Source organism: Pongo abelii, chromosome 21 (genome assembly GCF_028885655.2).
Source record: "Pongo abelii isolate AG06213 chromosome 21, NHGRI_mPonAbe1-v2.0_pri, whole genome shotgun sequence".
Taxonomy (NCBI): domain Eukaryota; kingdom Metazoa; phylum Chordata; class Mammalia; order Primates; family Hominidae; genus Pongo; species Pongo abelii.
In genome coordinates, this window is record NC_072006.2 from 37,464,187 (window position 1) to 37,482,523 (window position 18,337).

Below are 18,337 nucleotides of genomic sequence, written 5' to 3' on the forward strand. Positions count from 1 at the left end.
GGCCACATGTGGATGATGTCCACAGTCTTGAGCACCTCCCTGTGCTTCAGGAATCAGAAAGCCAGCTCTTCCCACCTGCCTTCATGTCAGCCTCACGACCGTCTTCAGTGAGATGGCTTTTAGGGTGGGGGACATATGTTTTGTTTATCTTGGCAGTGTGGTGGACAGAGGACCCTCTGAAAAATGTGAATCTGGGGGCAGATGAACTAGGCTTGGAGCTCTGGCCTGGCCTCTTAATGCTTCTTTGACTCTGGGATGTAGTTTCCCCTCTGTGGGCCTCAGTTTCCTTCTCCATAAAATGGGGATAGTCATTGTCTCTGCGTTGGAGGGCTTTGATGAGGAGTAAATAAGAGAACAGTTCCAGGTATATGGTAGGTACTCAGACAATGTCATCTATGGGTGAAGTCATTACTGCTGTTGCCTGGCCTCTGGAGTGTTCAGCCTTATCACCAAAGCACCATCCTGCTCAGACAGTGCATGACTGCCTTGTCTTTCTGGCCTCCCTGATGTCAGGATGCTTGGGACAGACAATAGGGTCCCTGTTCTCCAGACCTCAGGCCTGCCCAGTACCTTCAGTTACACGAGGGCCTTGCAGGAAGGGATAGGGTAGGCATCCCAGGAAAATGCATTGCTCATCATGAGAGTGCAAACAGGCATAAGAACAGCTCACAGCCCAGAAGGGCAGCCAGGGACATTGGCCAGGCCAAGAGGGACACAGAGGGGCCAGGCCACAGCCTTGCGCAAGGTGCTTACGCCATTGTCAATGACCACTTACCCAACAGCTGCCGAGTGCCAGGGCTGTGTGGAAGCTCCCCACGCATCCCAGCTCCCAGCCGAACAGTTGCCCAGTGCCAGGGCTATGTGGAAGCTCCCCACGCATCCCAGATCCCAGCCACACTTTGGGTAGGATTTTGTTCCCCACGCATCACATTCCATTATTTTTCTAAATCATATTAAATCTGCATTTGAACTCCCATTCACAAAGGAAGCGACAAAGTTCATCTTCATCTTGCCCAGGGTTGGACTCTTCTGGCTCCCTAGGGTCATAAAGGATCTTTTGGGGGCTTCCAGGGAGCCTAGAGGATGGGGTAGCCCCTCTAGTCCGAGTCCCACCTGGTCCCGATGAAGGGATCCCTGTCCCAGTCCACGTGACCCTGTCAGAGGCAAGTAGCTCCTCCACCCCAGCCAAGCGGGGCACAGGGATCCTTCTCCAAAACAGCCCAAGCCGTGTATCCTCCAGGTTCCGTCACCCACATCCTCTGGGGCTTCCTGGGGGTCAGCAGATAAATAACCCTGGCTTCCTCACCCTTTGAGGGAGGGAACAACTCTAGGACACCTGCTGTAGACAGGCTCCCAGCTCCCCAGCGAGACTGGGCCCCAGCTGCCCATGCTGGTAACCAGGGTGCTGACATAGTTGTTTTTTTTTGGGGGGGGGTGGTTTTGGGTTTTGTTTTGTTTTGTTTTTTGAGACAAGGTCTTGCTCTGTTGCCCAGGCTGGAGTACAATGACACAATCTCAGTTTACTGCAGCCTCAAACTCCTAGATTCAAGTTATCTTCCCGCCTCAACATTCCAAGTAGCTTGAATTATAGGTGTGCACCACCATGCCCGGCCCAATATGCTCTTTATAGGTTGCCTCACCTCCCCACCTCATTTCCCCACTCCCTTACCAGTGTTCCCTGGGTTCATCTCCCAAATCAACTACCTGCACTCCAGTCCTGTTCTCAGGGTCTGCTTCTGGTGAACCTGAATCAAGACAGCCATTTGCTCCAGGCAGGCACCATTCTAAGGATCTTCCAGACCTTCGCTCACACCACCTTCCCCAGCGCCTGTGGCACAGGCTCCCCTCACACCTGCACCTGACAAATGAAGAAACCAAGGCTCTGACAACTCTGCACCACTCCCAAGCAGCCCCTAACTATTACCCCACACCGCCTCCTTCTTCTCTCTGCTCCTTTATCACCTACCCACTTGGGTTTCCACCTCCCCCCCCAAAAAAAGAGGGGTTGTTCTCCTGTGCCAGCCTCCTGATTTGGGCCTTGAAACACAACCACCCTCCATGAACTGCTGAGGCTCCCCCAGACTGGGAATTCCACGACTCCACTGCCTTGCTGGGCTGCAGGAGGAAAACTCCTCAATTTCCTGCTGTGTTAGCAGCAGCAGCAAAGAGAAAACACCAAGAGATCTCATTAAATCATCATGCCTTGCAGGAATTAGTACTGTGTTTGTCTTACAGATGGGAGATGAAGTAACAAACAGCTGGTGACGTGATGGGGCTGGGGCGGGAACCCAGGCCTCACCCACTTTGCCCTGAGCCTCCCAGCTGAATCAACAGCAGGTTACAGATCCAATTTTCTTTCTTTATTTCTTTCTTTTCTTTTTTTTTTTTTTTTTTGAGACAGAGTCTCACCCTGTCGCCCAGGCTAAAGTACAGTGGTGCAATCTCTGCTCACTGCAAACTCCGCATTCCCGGGCTCAAGCAATTCTCCTGCTTCAGACTGCCGAGTAGCTGGGATTACAAGCATGCGCCATCACGCCCGGCTGATTTTTGTGTTATTAGTAGAGACGGGGTTTCACCAGGCTGGTCTCGAACTCCTGACCTCAAGTGATCCACCTGTCTCGGCCTCCCAAAGTGCTGGGATTACAGGCATGAGCCACCGCGCCCGGCCCCAGTTTTCTTATTCTTCAAAATAACGGTAACAACCAGCAGCCTCTGCTCCCAGCACAGTGTTATCTACTTCCTGTGAGGTGAGCATTCCCCTTTTACAGATCAATAAACTGAGGCTCAGAGAGAGGCAGTAACAGTGTCTTGCCCATCTCCGTGTCCTGCCTAGGGGTTCCCTTTTGTGGAAGACACGCCCATGAAACCTCCCATCTCTCAGCAGAGATTAGTCAATGAGGTAAGCATATGGAGGCCATGGGGCTCCGGTCTTTTTCATTTACAGACCAGATTTGGGAAGGAAAGAAGACCTCAGTGCTTCCACTAACATCCTGCACCTTCCTGGTGACTCAGGTGAGCAATTAACCCAAGAGCCTTTCTCTGCCCTTGGCAGGAGGAAGACAGCCCTTCACAATAATATTGAGACCCAGTTTGCAGAAATGAAGGGGACTTGTCAACTCTTAAAGCATCTTCTAACCCAAAAAATCTGAGATTCTAAAATAAGAATATCCCATCTAATCTATGCTGCCAAATCATATTAGGTTAATGCAGCAACCTAATACTGACACTAGCCCTTTGCTTTTGACATTAGCCAAAATGAGAACTTCAGAGCTGCCATTGCCCTTGTGCTTCCTGCACAGCTGCTGTCTTCTAGACCCCACCCTTCAGGCCAGGCGCGGTGGCTCATGCCTGTAATCCCAGCACTTTGGGAGGCTGAGGCAGGCAGATCATGAGGTCAAGAGATCAAGACCAGCCTGGCCAACATGGTGAAACCCCATCTCTATTAAAAATACAAAAATTAGCCAGACGTGGTGGCATGCACCTGCAGTCCCAGCTGCTCAGGAGGCTGAGGCAGGAGAATCGCTTGAACTCGGGAGGCGGAGGTTGCAGTGAGCCGAGATCATGCCACTGCGCTCTAGCTTGGGCGACAGAGCGAGACTCCATCTCAAAAAAAGAAAAAAAAAAAAAAAAAGAACTTGCCCTTCCACTGTCAGCTTCTCTGTCCTAGGTCTCCAGCCAAAGAACACAGTTTAACACCTGCTCTGTCCATGCCTCTGAGTTGTGAAAGGGAAAGACATTAACCCCAGGAGGAAGCCCTATGAGAAATCTAAAAGCCACCTAGAGATGAGTCACACCTGCCATTGGGGTGACCATACTAGACAGCAGTTAATGAAGCCGTCAATGCTGACACAGCCAGCTGTGCACACTCACAGTGGGGATGCCAGGATTCCCACATCAAAGGACCCTGGCCCAGCAGTTTGGTTGGGAGCTAGGTCTCCTAGTCTTGGAGCTGCGTGGCATAGTGACACCAAATTTCTCTTTCACTGAGTGGTCAGACCACTCTCTGGGCCCTGATTTCAAATCCCAGCTTTATCATGGACATGCTGTGTGACCCAGAGCAAGGTACTTAATGTCTCTGAGTCTCAGTTTTCTCACCTATAAAATGGAAGTTAAAAGAAATAACTTTTTGAACACTTCCTATATGCTAGGCCCTGTACTAAGTTGCCTCAACGAACCTTCACCATACCCAAAAGACATAAATGGATCTATCATTCCCATGTTACAGACATGAAAAGTGAGGCTCAGAAGAGAAAGCCACTTGCCCACAGTCACACAGCTCCTGATTGAAGGTGGCGGTTTGAACCCAGGCCTGTCTGGCTGCAGAGACCATGCCATTGGTGACCACGTCATAGTAAAAACTGATGGCATGGACAACCTAGACAGAAAGGGCATAGGTCCTGAGACTCGGCAGAGCTTGAAAGTAATTTTAAAATTAAAAAAATTTTTAAAAGACTATAGAGAATGGCTACCAGAAGTTGGACCCTAGAGCCTCCCTGCCTGGCCCTTGCCACCCACCTACTCTCTTCCCTTTGCCTCACCCCCACACAATCACTCCCGTGGGTTCTATGACTGCCACATCCTGTACTAGGAGCCCCCTCAGGGCCCCTCCCGAGAGCTGGGGACCCTGCCAGGGCTCCACAGCTCCAATGATGTTCCAAAGGGAAATTACCCACCCTCAAAGCCACAGGGCCCCACCCGCCTCCTCCCTAAAGCCTGTTGGTCCAGGGCTCAGGGCCTGCCCCTCAAGCCTCAGTTTTGGCCAGAAGCCCCTTGCCACCCAGTGCCAAAAGGACCTCTCCCTCCACTGAAGAGCTCCTCTGAGCCGCAAGCCCGGCCAAGGGGCTGGACTTCCTGCCTGGTTACCCACCCGCCTGGGCTTCCGAGCTCAGGTTAAAAAAGTTGTCTTTCTGGGAAGCTGGAGACAGAGGCCAAGGAGAGATTCCAGATAACCACATTCTTGGAGATGTACGGCCAAGGAGGTCAACGGGGCATTTCTCAAATATTTCCTGAGCACCTATAAAAATGTTGTGAAGTGGCACATAGATTTTTTAGCACCAGGAGAGCCTGGGCCGGAATGCCGGCTCTGCCACTAACTACCTGTGTCACCTTGGGTAAGTTATTTCTCCATTCTTAGCCTCAGTTTCATCATCTGTATCTTGGGCCTGATATCAATGATCTGAGACCATTGGGGCGAGGACTCAATGATGCGATGAAGCTTGTGCAGCTCTCAGCATGGTGCCTGGCACATAGTATGGACTCCAGAAGTCAGGGCTGGTATGGCTGGCTCAACCCAGGATGTGGAGAGGGTGGAAAGATGAGTGTGCTGTGCTGAGGGCAATGGGGGAAAGAGATCTGACTTGAGTGAACTGATAGAGAAAAGTGTCTGACACGGAGACTGACTAAGTGCTGGTTGGATGAATAGTGGATGCATTTGACGTCAGCTTGGAAGAGCAAATGCCACAAGCACAAATTTCACAGCCCAATACAAAGCAGTTTGTATATGCAAACAAACACAAAACCATTCTCTTTCTGTTATCCGATTTGGTCACTGTTTTGAACTCCTGTGCCACCAAGTAGCAAAAAACTGGATACTCAAGGCAATGCCAGGACATTCTAAGGTACTCCAGCGTAGGCTTAGCCACTTCAGGGGTCTCCTCGCCTTGCTCAAGGGCAGCGTCTACCCTCTGGGTGGCTTCTTCATGGGCATGGCATGGAGGGCAATGGTAGTTCCTCTGCGGGCCCTGTTTACACTGACATCTGCCCTAGAGATGTCTGCATTTTGGCTGGTCCCTGCCTTGCAGTTCCAGAAGCTTTGTTTCCTAGTGGAATGCTCCTGCACACCCAGACAGCCCCTGCCTGCAGATTCTGGAGTCCCAGCTATGCCCTTTCAGACACGTGGCAGGGCTGAGGTTCTGCTGGTACGAACTGGTACAAATGCAGTGTTTGGAATATTTCCCTGCTAGCTGGTAAAGATCTGTAGCTTTAAGCCCCCCAGGTGCCTACCCCTACCACTTCTCTGACACCTCCCCCAGAACCCCTATCCCATAGCATCCTCAAGATCCAGAAGCCTCCAGTGTTAAAAGAGAGTGCTAGGCTATGAGGAATGACTCACACTTGTAATCGCGGCACTTTGGGAGGCCAACGAAGGAGGATCGCTTGAGTCCAAGGATTCGAGACCAAACTGGGCAACACAGTGAAATCTCGCCTCTACTAAAAATACAAAAATTAGCTGTGCATAGTGGCACGCTCCTGTAGTCTCAGCTACTTGGAGGCTGAGGCAGGAGGATTCCTTGAGTCTGGGAAGTCGAGGCTGCAGTGAGCCAAGACTGTGCCACTACACTCCAGCCTGGGTGACAAGGCAAGACCCTGTCTCAAAAAAAAGGGGGAAGTGATACATCCTTTAACCTCTCACAATGTCATCCAGCCATATGAACAGCTGTTGGGCACTCACTGCTTGCTAAGTGCTTTGCACATATTATGGAACATATTCCTCACAACGACCTAGAATTGTCCCCATTTTACAGATGAGAAAACTGAGGCATGGTGAGGTGCTGTGACTTGCTCAGGTCCCACCCTCAGGAAGTGACAGGGCCCAGCTTTGAAGCCAGCCCACACTCGAGAAGGGCACTCCAGGCTGAGGGATCCACAAGCACCAATGTACAGTGGCAGGAAGTGCAGGCTGTGTTCGAGGACTAGCAGATCTGGAGCTGGGGGCAGAGGCAAGGGAAGGAAAGCTGGAGAGATGGTCCTAGGAGAGGCAGAGCTGGGAGATACACAGTGACAGGGCCCCAGTGAGGACGTCAAGGTTCCCACCTCTGTGTCTGCAGGTCCTGGCCAAGAGGATGCTGCTGCTCTGGATGTCACTGCTTGCTGGACGCTGCTGCCCCAGGCCCAGGGGAAGGCCCAGCACCTACTCTGCCTGCGGAGCCACTAGAATCAGCGGGAAACAGGTAAATGTTAAGGGGTGAGCATCAGAGGCAGGAACTCAGGAAAGGCCAGGGGTGGCAGACAGCACCACCTCCCTGCTCAACGCTTCTCTACAGGCCTCCCCCTTGCCACAGAATGCACCTTCCCTCACCCAGAGCTGATCCTGTCTCTGCCCTGCTCTAACACTTGCCATGGCTCCTCAGTGCCCTCAGGAGAACCTCTGACCCCCTTATCCTGGCATTCAAGGCCCTGCGTCTCCAGCCTCTTCCACTGCCTCCTTCCCTGACCGCCCCCACAGACTTCACAGGTCCCTCCTGTGCTAGGCTGTTCCTCTGGCCTGAAATGTCTTTCCCTCCTGCTCAACCTGGTGCATCTGGGCCCATGCTTGAAGGCAAAGTTCTAACCACCTCCTCTGGGAATGCCTCTCTGTTTCCCCAGGCAAAAGGGATCTCTCCTTCCTCTGAGTTCCCACAGCAGCCCTTTGGTGAAGCCTCCTCTGCGGCCTTATCCAAGTGTGCTGCACCTGCTGTCCCATCTGTCTGTAGGGCTGGTTGCCTCTGTCCCTAACTCCTGACTGAGCTGTTTGTCATCCATCCAGCCCCATCCCCGCTCACCACGCTGTAGCCTCACTTATCTTTCTGTTTCCTACCATGCCAGGCTCACCAGCACCTCAGGGCCTTTGCACGTTCTGTTCCCTCTGCCGCCATGGCTCTCCCCGAGATCAGCCTGCATGATGGATTCCTCCACCTCACTCAGGCCTCAGCTCAGAGGCCTCCTCCTCAGAGAGGCCCTTCCTTTTCACCCCATCAGAAACAGATCTTCACCCGTCATGCTCCGACTCCACTGTAGTTTTTCTTTTTGCAGCACAGATCACTCTGGAATATTGCCTTGCTTGCTGATCTGAGTGCTCGGCTTTTGTCTCTCTCCCTACCAGGAAGTAAACTCTATGAGGGCAGAAGCCACACTGCTTCCGTCCCCTGAGCCCAGGAGAGAGTAAGAGCTCAGTAAGTGCTGGCTGCCAAATGACTGAGTGAATTTGGTGAAAGGCTGAATGAACGGTACAGCCCCACACTGAAGCGGGGCTTGCATCCTCAGACAGTTTAGACCTGTTCTCAGAGCACTGCATCCTGGACTGCACGCTCAGCCTGCCTATGACAGGGGCCAGGAGCAAAGGTGTTGCTGTCCTGGACCACCTGCCCTTTGTATGCAAACGCCTCTCCAAGAAGAGCAGTGGGCTGGACCTGTCACAGGTCAGTCGGGGACCTGCTTTCAGGGAAGAGCCTCCCCCTGCTGTGGGAGCTACTCCAGGCAGGTGGATAAGTGGAGGGCTAGGACTGCCTCTGGCCTTTCCTGGTACCCTGAGCGACTGTGTTCTCAGCACGGTGTCTTTGGAGGTTCTCTATAGCCTGGAAAGTGCTAAGCAAGCCTACTTTTCTTGACCCTAAGTCTCTCCAAGCTGCTTGAAATCTTCCTAGGAAGAAAGTAGGGTCTCATTCTGAGACCTCAGCCCGGCAGCCCTCCTGCTCTCTACATTCAGCCTACAACTGGGTTTTTTGCAAACCTACATAGGTTTTTGAAAAATATTTTTAATGAATTGCCAACATATAAAAATGAAGGTTTTAATCAAAATCTGGGTTTCCCAATTGTATTAGATAGTGAGGACTGCCATAACAAACTACTATTAATACAAACTGAGCAGCCTGGACAACAGAAACATATTGTCACCAGGCACAGTGGCTGACATCAGTAATCCCAGCACTTTGGGAGGCCAAGATGGGCAGATCATTTGAGCCTAGGAGTTCAAAACCAGCCTGGGCAACATGACGAAACCCCAACTCCACAAAAAATACAAAAATTAGCCAGGCATGGTGACGCGTGCCTGTAGTCCCAGCTACCCTGGAATCTGAGGTGTGAGGATCACCTGAGCCCGGGAGTTCAAGGCTGCAGCAATCCATGATTGTGACACTGCGACTCCAGCCTGGGCAACAGAGTAAGACTCTGTCTCAAAACAAAACCTCCAGGTAAGGTAAGGGGGCTCGCTCCTGTAATCCCAGCACTTTGGGAGGCCAAGGTGGGTGGATCACTTGAGATCAGGAGTTCGAGAACAGCCTGGTCAACATGGTAAAGCCCCATCTCTAATAAAAATACAAAAATTAGCCAGGCGTGATGGCACCCACCTGTAATTCCAGCTGACTGGGAGGCTGAGGCAGAAGAATCACCTGAACCTGGGAGGCAGAGGTTGCAGTAAGCCAAGATCACACCACTGCAGTCCAATCTGGGCAACAGAGCAAGACTCCATCTCAAAAACAAACAAACAAACAAACAAAACCCACCAGAGCTGGCACAGTGACACACACTTGTAGTCCCAGGTTCTCAGGAGGCTGGGGAGGAGGATCGCTTGAGCCCAGGAGTTTGAGGCTGTAATGTGATTGCACCTGTGAACAGCCAATGCATTCCAGCCTGGACAACATAGCGAGACACCATCTCAAAAAAAATCCGTGCTAAAGGCAGGTATACAGCAGGGAGCCTGACCCAGCCAAGTTTTCCTCCGGCATTTGAATTTGTTGCTGCCTCTTCCCGTGGGCACCAGATGAGTCACCAGCTTGTACCTAATGTTCAAAAAATACCTAAAACTCGGCTCCTCTCAGCTCAGGGAGGTGCTGGTAGCTGATGGTGCAGAAGGGAGAGAGCAGATGGGTCCTGAGCAGATGGCAGAGGGCTCACCTGCCACCTTGCCTTCCCTGACTCTTGCTGACCTGCTTCTCTTTTGCAGTTGCTTACGCTCCTCTACTGTTCCCTCCCCCATTTTATAGAGGCTGACACTGAGGCCCAGAGAAGGGAAAGGACTTGCCTGGGTCGTCAAGCCTTGGAGACTGGAACTAGAGCTCAGCATTCTACAGCCGGGCAGAGGGCAAGGGAAGGGGTTGTCCCAAAGCTGCTCCCACCCCTCCTGGGGTCTGCCCCTATTCCAGCAGATCCAGATACCCACACCCCACAGAGTCACAGAGGCCTGGCCAGGCCACACCAACATCCTCCATGCCTCTCACAGGTTGGTCATAGAAGACGCCAAAAGACCTGAGATCACCCTGCAAATCCTAAGCGATAGCCTGCTGCAGGTCACGTTGCTCTGCAAGCTGTACCTCTCACTCCAGGAGTAAAGTACACATGGGCACTTCTGCATCACCCACATGGGTGCCAGGCAGACCAACCCCTCACTGCCATGAATCAAGAGGCACCCATGCAGGGCTAGCAAAAGTCACGTGCCTCATGTCACCACATGATCCTTTCCACTTGGGCATGTTTCAAAGCCATTTTTACTGATAAGGAAACTGAAGCACAGAGTGGGAGAGGAACCTGCCCAGGAACACACAGTAAGTCAGTGGTGCAGGTTGGATAAAACCCTCTGACTTTCGTGCCAGGGGACGTGAGCCCATCTGAGCAAATGGGCAGGACAGTGTATTAACAGGATGACCCGAGGAGGGTATGGTTCAAGCACGCCTTGGAGTCTGGCACTCCTGGGCTGGGCAACTTGGGCAAGGGGCGTCCATTCTCTGGGCTTCAGCTTCCTCATCTATAAAATGGGTATAATTGGCCAGGCACGATGGCTCAGGCCTGTAATACCAGCACTTTGGGAAGCCGAGGTGGGCAGATCACTTGAGGTGAGGAGTTTGAGACTAGCCTGGCCAACATGGTGAAACCTTGTCTCTACTAAAAACACAAAAATTAGCCGGGCATGGTGGTGGGCGCCTGTAATCCCAGCTACTTGAGAGGCTGAGGAAGGAGAATCCCTTGAACCTGGGAGATGGAGGTTGCAGTGAGCTGAGATTGAGCCACTGCACTCCAGCCTGGGCGACAGAGCAAGACTCCGTCTCAAAAAAAAAAAAGATATAATTCTGGTTTCCTGCTTCCTGCTGCACTAGGCTGTTGTGAGAGTTCACCTGCAAAATTCTGAACTGCAGCAGATTGGACAGACCAGAGGTTGCAAACACAACAGCCAACAGAGGCAGTGATACAAACCAGTGTTTGCAAGTAAAACAGAAATATTCCTAAATGCCCTTTAGGAATGTGTCCACTCTTGTTTTTCTTGTAAAATATGGCTTTCTTCATCTAGCTTCCACCTTTCTTTCTTATTTTTTATTTTTTTCAGAGAGAGTCTTGCTCTGTTGCCCAGGCTGGAGTGCAGTGGCGCAATCTGGGCTCGCCGCAACCTCTGCCTCCCGGATTCAAGCAATTCTCATGCCTCAGGCTCCCGAGTAGCTGGGATCACAGGCACGCACCACCACACCTGGCTAATTTTTTTATTTTTAGTAAAGACAGGGTTTTACTGTGTTGGCCAGGCTGGTTTCAAACTCCTGGCCTCAAGTGATCCACCCGCCTCAGCCTTCCAAAGTGCCGGGATTACAGGGGTGAGCCACTGCACCTGGCCGAGCTTCCCCCTTTTAATAGAGACGTGAGTACAAAGATATTTCTTTGATAGACACGTGGACACAGAGAAATATTTCTCCGCTATATGGTAAATATATCATTCCCCTTGTAAGGATAGTGCAGTAAAAATGGAACATGACCACTGGCCTGGTGGGGACCACAGCAAACTAGAGAGCATGTGGCCCATCTCAACGTCACCCTCAGCCCCAGATGTTTGCCACTCTGTGAGACCAGGGGATCCAGTGTTGTCAGATCTTCCGGGTTTTCCATATTTTTAATGAATCCTCCTAGTTTTTAATTTGAGCCCTTCAGGCAACAGCAGGCTATCGGCTTGTGACCTCTGGCCTCAACTTTGGGCTCTGCACTTTCATCTGCCCAAATACACTGTCCCTACAGGATCCTGCAGCTGAAAGTCATCAAGAGCATTCACATTGGAGTATGGCTGGAACAGACAGGGAATAACACCAAGGTGGCTTTCGAGGAGTGAGGAGTGCCACAGTGCCACAGCCCACCTGGACACTTGAGCATTGAGGCTCTGCAGCAGTGAGTACGTGCCTGCTCCAGAGCTTCCACTGGGCAGGGCTGGATGCCAGCCCTTTCTTTCTTTCTTTTTTTTTTTTTTTTTGAGACTGAGTCTTGCTCTGTTGCCCAGGCTGGAGTGCAGTGGCACAATCTTGGCACACTGGAACCTCCGCCTCCCAGGCTCAAGCAATTCTCCTGCCTCAGCCTCCCAAGTAGCTGGGATTAAAGGCACCTACCACACCTGGCTAATTTTTGTATTTTTAGTACAGACGGGGTTTCACCATATTGGCCAAGCTGCTCTCTAACCCCTGACCTCAAGTGATCTGCCCGCCTCGGCCTCCCAAAGTGCCAGGATTACAGGCGTGAGCTACCTTGCCTGGCCAGATGCCAGCCCTTTCTGCACTGATCCTTCCCTGAAACTCCGGGCTGGGACTGCCTCTCCCCAGCTAGTTGTCTGGAGTGGCCGGAGCACTGGGAACAGGGTCATCTCCAAGGCCACAGATGGCACCCATCAGCATCTCCTTCCTCCATGTCAAATGTCATTGCTAAGAGCTGAGGTTCAAGCCTCAGCTTGGACGCTTCCTAACAATGGGGCCTGGCCAAGTTATTTGACCTCTAGGAGCCTCAGTTTCCTCACCAGTAAAATGTAATGGCTCATAGTACCCAGCCAGCATGGCTGGTTGTGGAGAAAAAAAAATGAGCTAACTCATATGACTCACTTAGCACAGAGCCTACCACATAAGATGATCACGATCTATCATTCTTATGTTTACCCAACACGAAACCTCCAAGAATCCTTCTATGACCACTGTCAGGTGTGACCTCTCCCTGCTCAGAAATTCCAGAGACCTTTATCAGAAAGAGAAATAAAGAGACAGAGGCAGGTGGGGCGCCATGGCTTACACTTGTAATCCCAGCACTTTGGGAGGCGGAGGAAGGTGGATTACCTGAGGTCAGGAGTTCAAGACCAGCCTGGCCAACATGGTGAAACCCTGTCTCTACTAAAAATACAAAAATTAGCCAGGCATGGTGGCAGGCACCTATAATCCCAGCTACTTGGGAGGCTGAGCAGGAGAATCACTTCAACTCAGAGGCAGAGGTTGCAGTTAGCTGAGATCACACCACTGCACTCCAGCCTGGGTGACAGAGCAAGACTCTATCTCAAAAAAAAAAAAAAAAAAGAGACAGAGACAGAGAGAGAAGTAGGAAGAAATAAAGAGAAGCAGGAGAAAATCAGGGAGAGAGAAAGCAAGAAGGCAAGCAGAAACAGAAAGAGGGGAAGAGAAGAAAGAAGGGGCGGGAGGAGGAAGGCAGGGAAGGAGCAGCCACTGGAGCCCCTATGCCACACAGGCCTAGAGGGGGCTTCCTCAGCCCTGCCCTGACTCGCCCTCCTGGCCGCAGTCTGCCAGCCATGGTGTGTCAGACCCCACCAGCCACCCTCTCCGCTTCCTCTAGGATGGACACCCTCCTGGTGAACAAAGCCCAGCTCCTGTCCACTGCTCCTTCCCCATCCTGATGGAATGACAGGAGGTGGATTGGGAGGACAGGAGGCTTTGACTGGACAGGAAGGAGGCACTGTAAACAAAGGCGCAGAGAAAGAAATGGGCCAAATGAGGGAGAAGCAGGGAAACCGGGCTCCTGGGTCCGAAGCCCAGCTCTACCTCTTCCCGTGTGCAGGATCTTGAATAATTCACTTCCCCTCTCTGGGCTTTAGTCTCCTCATCTGTCAAATGATGAAAATGACAGTCCCCATCTTATGGCAGTGTCGTGAGGTTCAAATGAGATTGTGCATGTTGATGTGCAGGGCTGTGTCTAGCACATAGGGAGCCTGCAAATATGTTTGCTGTAACCAGTTGCCCAGGGAGGCCCTTCCCACTGAATTTCTTCTTCCTTCATTTCTGTGAAGCTTGTGGCCCCCTGCAGCCCGAGCCAGAGAGCCTCAAGGCCTGAGCACCTGGCCCCCCAGCCCTTCCCAACGTGGGGAAGGTCTTTTGGCGTGGCAGACCTGGTCTTTTGGCTGGAAGTCTACAATGACATCTGTTCTGCCTCCACACCAGCAAGGAGTTCCACGTGGACCCCCAGGACTCCACAGTGAGTGCTAGAAGAAGGGGAAAGGGGGTGGGGAGAACTATTACTGCTCCATTTTTCACGTTAGGAAACCAAGGCCCAGATGGGGAATATGACTGGTCCAAGGTTACGCAGCAGGTAGGATCAGGGCTAGAGCCAGATCTCCTGCCTCCCCGCTGGGCTGTCCATCACACACAGGAATGGCAGCTCTGAGACAGTCAGAAGTGAGCATGTCATTCCACATCTACAGAAATTCTTACACCAGTGGGCAAGGGCATTCTTTGTATTTTACTAGTTACGTGGTGAAAAATAAATTTAACTTAGCTAGGCGTGGTGGTACACACCTATAGTCCCAGCTACTGGGGAGGCTGAAGCAACAGAATTGCTTGAACCTGGGAGGCAGAGGCTGCAGTGAGCCAAGATCATACCACTGCACTCCAGCCTGGGCGACAGAGTGAGACCCTGTCAGCTTTGTTGTATGTATAGAAATTTTCATAATAAAATGTCAGGAGAAAAATCACTGAAACAATACAAAGTTAACCTGTCCAGATAAATCACAGTGAGAAACCTCCTCTTACACTGGGACAGACCAGTGGCAGGTGGTACATCCAGTAGTTACAGCTCATTGAGCCCCACTGAGCTCCCTCCCCACCCAGCCAGCTCAGAGCCCGTCTGCAGGATTTTAAAGACCATCACACACTTTGCCCCTTTTCCAGGCTGCAGACCTCATTCAGCTATTGTCACGGATTGAGCTGGAGCCCAGGCCCAGGGTGGGTGTGTTGCCAGCTCCTCCTCCAGAACCCCAGCCAGGGTCTCAGGGGAGATTCTGGGACAGGACTGGGCCAGGTCAGGCCACATTGGCGTGTTCCCTTTGGCCAGGGTTTCCTGCCGTGGACTCCGAAAATCACTGCACCTGCTACACAGGTGTTGTGAGGATTTAATGAGATGATGTAAGTAAGGCACTGAGCTCAGGGCTCAGCTCAGGTGACCATGGCCCTGTGCCTGCCATTACTATTTACTCCTGAATAAGACCCAAGCCTGCTGGGGGGATACCTAGATAATGGTGGGCAGCGACTCTGCACAAGCCCCTCCCACTACATCAGTGCAACCTTCCAGTAACCCTGCACCATCACCCCCTTTTACAAGTGAGCAAACTGAGGCTCAGCAAGGTGAGCTCACTCGCCCAAGCTCACATCGCTCAGTAAATGGCAGAACCAGGATTGGAACCCTGTCCCTGACTCCAAGATCCATGCTCAATGTCCTTTCTCCAAAGGGTTTCAGAACACAGCCCCTGATAGACAAGCAATAACAATAACCACAACAGCTGACAAGTATATGGCAGTACTAGGTGCCGGGTTCTTTTCTAAGCACTTTATACAAATTAACTCATTGAATCTTCACAACAACCTCTGGGGTAGGTGCAATTATTATCCCTATTTTACAGGTGTGAAAATCAAAGCACAGAGAGATTAAGAAACTTACCTCAGGCCACACAGCTTCCCAGTGGTGGAGCTAGAACTCCGGTTCCAAAACTCTATACTCTTACCTGCTATGTGTGTTCAGGAGAAGGAGGATGTTATCCCACCTCCAAGAAGCTCAGGGAGGGTAAGTGACCTGGCCAAGGTCACACCGCAAGTTGCTGCAGTGCTAGAACAGAACCCCGACCCTTGACTCCTAAGGTAGCCTTGCCCCTGTTCTTCCAAGCTGGGAGCTGAGGGAAGCCATCCTTGGTCACTGCCTGCACCTTTTCTGCTTTAATTTCACCCAGGCTTCCAGTCAGTCCAGAGGGAGCATACAACTGACCATCAACACCCCTGATCCTTCCATGGCCCGCCTTGACGGCCACATGGCCACTGACATCCAGCTGGGCTTGCTAGTGCTACTGGGGCCCAGCATCACCTCCTCTGTCTCAGTTTCCTGGGTGAGTGTATTAGTCTATTTTCATGCTGCTGATAAAGACATACTCAAGACTGGGTAATGAAAAAGGGGTTTAAGGGACTCACAGTTCCACGTGGCTGAGGAGGCTTCACAATCATGTCAGAAGGTGAAAGACACGTCTTACATGGCAGCAGACAAGAGAGAATGAGAACGAAGCGAAAGGGGTTTCCCCTGATAAAACCATCCGATCTCGTGAGACTTATTAACTACCATGAGAAAAGTATGGAGGAAACTGCCCCCAGGATTCAATTATCCCCCACTGGGTCCCTCCCACAACAGGTGGGAATCATGGGAGTTACAATTCATGATGAGACTCAGGTGGAGACACAGCCAATCATATCAGTTAGTGAGACTCAAAGGTCTTTGTTCCCTAGGGGGCCTGGGTCTGCTGTGAGGACTCCTCCAGGGCCAGAGAGCTGTGCCCGCTGCTAAAATGTTAAAATACTTTAACACCTGCACCCCTTTGTTCACCTCTGGTGCTCCACAAGGACCTCAGCAACTAAAGGATTCTGCCTCCAAGACCCTCAGCTCGGCACCCTTGCCAGGTGGTGGTTAAGCCCTTTGACTGCCTCCCTTGGGCGTGATGGCATCAAAAGCCAACACAGGAGGAAGGCCAGAGGCCTGGAGCTCATGGAGAGCTGCGGTGTTTCTCCACTCCCGTAGAGAGAGGGTTACCCAGGCTAGAGAGGGCGGGGCCCTGGGAGGAAATCTGGGGAAATACAGCCTCCCAAAAGTTTCAGCTTCTCTATTCTGAGCCCCCTTGGGATTCCTATTTCCCGTTCCACGGACTTTGAAGTTGAGAAGGTGCCTCAAATAAGGGGTCACGAGGGTCCCCACCATGGGTGAGCCACATGGCATCCATGGGGAAACAGTATCCTGGGGTCTTAGTTGACATGATTCTGCGGCAAAAAAACAAACAAACAAACTGGTCATCTCTGGCTGCTGGGAATCGCTTCTCGGCTTTTCTTGGCGAAGATCATGTATTGTATCTGGCTGGTGGGGTAACATCCTATTTCTGGCTTATAAGGTGATCATGTGAGTTACGGAGGCCCATAGACAACCCCCTCAAAACCAAAGGGTCCTCTGGCTTCCAGGCAACAGTAATTCTAGAGCCAAGTGACTCTCATTACAAAAGGCTGTCCCTCCACTGGGCTGAGTCCCTCCCGCTGTGTCCAGCCCTGGCCCCCCTGCCATCCAAGAGCACCCAGCACCCACCTGTGCCCCCACCCACGGCAAGGCCCACACATGCCTGGTCTGGATCAACATGAACCAGTAGCTGGAGAAGACAATGACACAGGGTGGGGGTGAGGGCCAGATGAGAAGGGACCAACCCCGAACAAGCATTCCTGGGGGCTGGGGGTCAAGGGAGTCCCTCCAGCTAGAAAACAAATTCTTCTCCTGTTCTGACCTAATTTCAAATCTTCATAGAAACATTTTTTGAAGGCTGCATTTTCCCTAAGAAATCAGGAACTACATGGCCAGCCATGATGGCTCACGCCTGTAATCCCAGTACTTTGGGAGGCCAAGGCAGGCAGATCACAAGGTCAGGAGACAGAGACCATCCTGGCTAGAGCAGTGAAACCCCGTCTCTACTAAAAATACAAAAAATTAGCCGGGCATGGTAGTACACACCTGTAATCCCAGCTACTCAGGAGGCTGAGGCAGGAGAATTGCTTGAACCTGAGAGGCAGAGGCGGCAGTGAGCCGATATTGTGCCACCGCACTCCAGCCTGGGCGACAGAGCGAGACTCCGTCTCAAAAAAAAAAAAAAAAAAAAATAGAAATCAGGAACTACAATCCAGTTCACTCTAAATAGCTAATGTTTTTTGTTTTGGATGTTCAGAAAAAATAACATGGAAATGAGGTCACAACACCCTCTCTCCCTCCTATAAACCTCGATTCTGCTGGCAGCAGGCATGGAGACTTGCTCCCGTTAACCACACGCTGTCTTCCGTATCTCCTCTGGCTTCCAGGCAGTGGTGATTCTAGAGCCCAGCGACTCTCATTACAAAAGGCTGTCCCTCCACTGAGCTGAACCCCTCCTGCTATGTCCAGTCCTGGCCCCCATGCCATCCAGGAGCACCCAGCACCCATCTGTGCCCCCACCCACGGCCAGGCCCTCACGCGCATGGTCCGGGTGATATGGGAGACAGCGTGTGGTTAGGGGTGCAAGTCTCCATGCCTGCTGCCAGCAGAACCGAGGTTTACAGGAGGGAGAGAGGGGTGTTATGATCCGCAGCTCACTGAGCACTGCACCCCCAAACAGCTGCCGTGACTTTAAAAAGTGATCTGTTTTCTCTGGCAGCACCATAGTCACACTGGGCCCCTACCCCGCTGGCCTCAAGGAGCAGGTGAGTCCCTTCCACTCCCCATGGTCCTGAAGGACCCATAAGCAGGCAAAAAAAAAAAAAAAAAAAAAGGCCCCAAGTCATGGATGTAGCTGGGTTGAAAGCCTCAT